The sequence below is a fragment of the Schistocerca cancellata genome, unplaced genomic scaffold (genome assembly GCF_023864275.1).
Source record: "Schistocerca cancellata isolate TAMUIC-IGC-003103 unplaced genomic scaffold, iqSchCanc2.1 HiC_scaffold_674, whole genome shotgun sequence".
NCBI lineage: Eukaryota > Metazoa > Arthropoda > Insecta > Orthoptera > Acrididae > Schistocerca > Schistocerca cancellata.
This window is the reverse complement of record NW_026046685.1, coordinates 250001-252500: the sequence shown is the minus strand read 5'-3', so window position 1 is coordinate 252500 and position 2500 is coordinate 250001. Positions and strand designations below refer to the sequence as shown.

General features: G+C 56.3%; 1 non-coding gene across 1 annotated transcript in view; it reads right to left on the bottom strand.

Annotated features, from left to right (window-relative positions):
* LOC126138951 (small subunit ribosomal RNA) overlaps window positions 1–83 on the bottom strand; it is a 1909-nt gene extending 1826 nt beyond the window's left edge. Inside the window, exon 1 of the ribosomal RNA XR_007528440.1 lies at window positions 1–83. This exon is cut by the window's left edge and continues 1826 nt beyond it. This is a non-coding gene — a ribosomal RNA (small subunit ribosomal RNA).
* Between the last annotated feature and the right edge of the window lie 2417 nt (window positions 84–2500).

The window sequence follows — 2500 nt, the reverse complement described above, 5'->3', positions numbered from 1 at the left end:
TCACCTTAATGCGGCTTGTACTGAGACATGCATGGCTTAATCTTTGAGACAAGCATATGACTACTGGCAGGATCAACCAGGGAGCTGCGTCAACTAGAGCTGAGCAGCCGGCCGCCCGGGAGTGTGTCCCAGGGGCCCGCGCGAACACGCAAGCGTCCGCTCAATTATTCTGCAAACAGGAGGAGGCTGAGCTCCCCTGCACAATACACCTCGAAACCCTCTCAGGTCCCGGCGGCGCGCAGCGCCGTCCTAAGTACTTGGTCGGGTTCGAGAGAGGCGCAATCGCCCGGAGTTAGGCGAGTAGACGCTTTAGGTGCGACCACCCGTGCTCCCAACTGAGCTTGCCGCTGCCGACAGAGGCCCGGGAGCGTGCTGTCGTGGCATTGCCGGCGGGAGACAACACGCGCCACCTACGGTGACCGGCAGCTCCAACGCCAGCGCCACAGAAGGGCAAAGGCCCCACGTGGGTGCCGAAGCGAACTCTCCCAGCACAGCGCACGTGCCAACACGTCTGCACAACTGCGATACAAACCACCAGCGAGAACCGCTGGGGCGACCGAGCAGCAGACGGCGTCGCGGCGCCGAGTGCCGGGCGGCGGCGCATCCTCAACGCACACAGTCCTCAGTCGGACCAGCACACTGCAGATGTCCACCGCGCTTCGCACCGGGCCCGCGAGGACCCACTTTGGCCGCCCGGCGCCGCGCGCAGGGTGCCCCGGCGCGCAGCTGCGCCGCCTGCCGCGTCCGTCGGCCGGCGCGCCTGCCACTGGGCGCCCCCACCAGCCGGCTGTAGCGCGTGCGCCCACGCACCGCGCGGCCAGCACGCCGGGCGGCCCCCCCTCACCGGCCGGGGACGGTCCCACCCAGCCACCGCCGCGTATCGCTTCACACACAGATTTGCCCTTACTGATTTACCTCCAGCAACAACAACCGTACCACAATGGGTTTACCAGTTGTTCATTTGCGTAACGTCACCAGCAAACGTAGACGTCCATCCCAGTTTGCAAATGCAACGATTATTGCATACCTGTCTGTTAGGTGTCACGACACACTACGTCTGCCCACATACACGCAACAAAATGTGCACGACTAGAGAACACGTGGGAGGTGGCCCCCTACGTATGCGATGTCCATTACGAGACCGACTGTCAACCAGCATCTGTACCATGTCGCAGATGTGGAACGCGGTGCACCATGCTATCACACTGTGTGAGAAGAGACGACTACGTTTGAATACACGCGCCACTACATCAACAGACGGCTCATGCTGATCGCCATCCAGGGCGTCCGTTACTCCCACACGTCTCTATGGCGTACCACACTGCAATGTAGCTGTTATGGGGAGACGGCACGTGGCTGAGTGCACAACATTTGGACCGTATGGTTCGCTGTTGTTGGGCGCAGTCGTTGTACGGTCACACATGTGCCACAGCGTATCATTCAGTACATACGGACCTATGTGCAGTACAATGTGAGGGTTAAGCTTACGACATCAGCGGACAGTGGACACAGGCCGTACCACGACGTAGACTGAGCGCTTCGACATGCGAATGCCAGTGAACAGCTGCGAAGGGCATTGAACACGCAAGCACCTGAACGACCAGCGTGCGAAGGCAGGGGGGAGGGGGGGGGGCGATGTACATCCTGCAGTCGTCCACATTACAGTGTACAGCGGGAGCATGTCAAAAGTAAGCAACACTTGCGAAGTGTTGAACATGAAACGATACACAAGAGGGTGGGCGGTGCGAGTAGCGAACTATATTCAGAGGGTTGTGGTTAGACAACACTAGATTAATGTAACGTGTCATATGCCAATTACAGAGCAGGTTAAGGCACAACGTGGGTTAGGTTAAGGCACAACGTGGGTTAGGTTAAGGCACAACGTGGGTTAGGTTAAGGCACAACGTGGGTTAGGTTAAGGCACAACGTGGGTTAGGTTAAGGCACAACGTGGGTTAGGTTAAGGCACAACGTGGGTTAGGTTAAGGCACAACGTGGGTTAGGTTAAGGCACAACTTGGGTTAGGTTAAGGCACAACTTGGGTTAGGTTAAGGCACAACTTGGGTTAGGTTAAGGCACAACTTGGGTTAGGTTAAGGCACAACTTGGGTTAGGTTAAGGCACAACTTGGGTTAGGTTAAGGCACAACTTGGGTTAGGTTAAGGCACAACTTGGGTTAGGTTAAGGCACAACTTGGGTTAGGTTAAGGCACAACTTGGGTTAGGTTAAGGCACAACTTGGGTTAGGTTAAGGCACAACTTGGGTTAGGTTAAGGCACAACTTGGGTTAGGTTAAGGCACAACTTGGGTTAGGTTAAGGCACAACTTGGGTTACATTGCGGTACAAATTGCGTTACGAATTTGGTTAGGTTAAGGTGCAAAATGGGTTAGGTTAAGGTGCGAAATGGGTTGGATTACAGTACACAACGTGGTAAGAGAGTGTGTTGTTGGGGGGGGGGGGGACCGAGGTTCGTTGGTAGTGATCATTGTATGTGAATGTCTG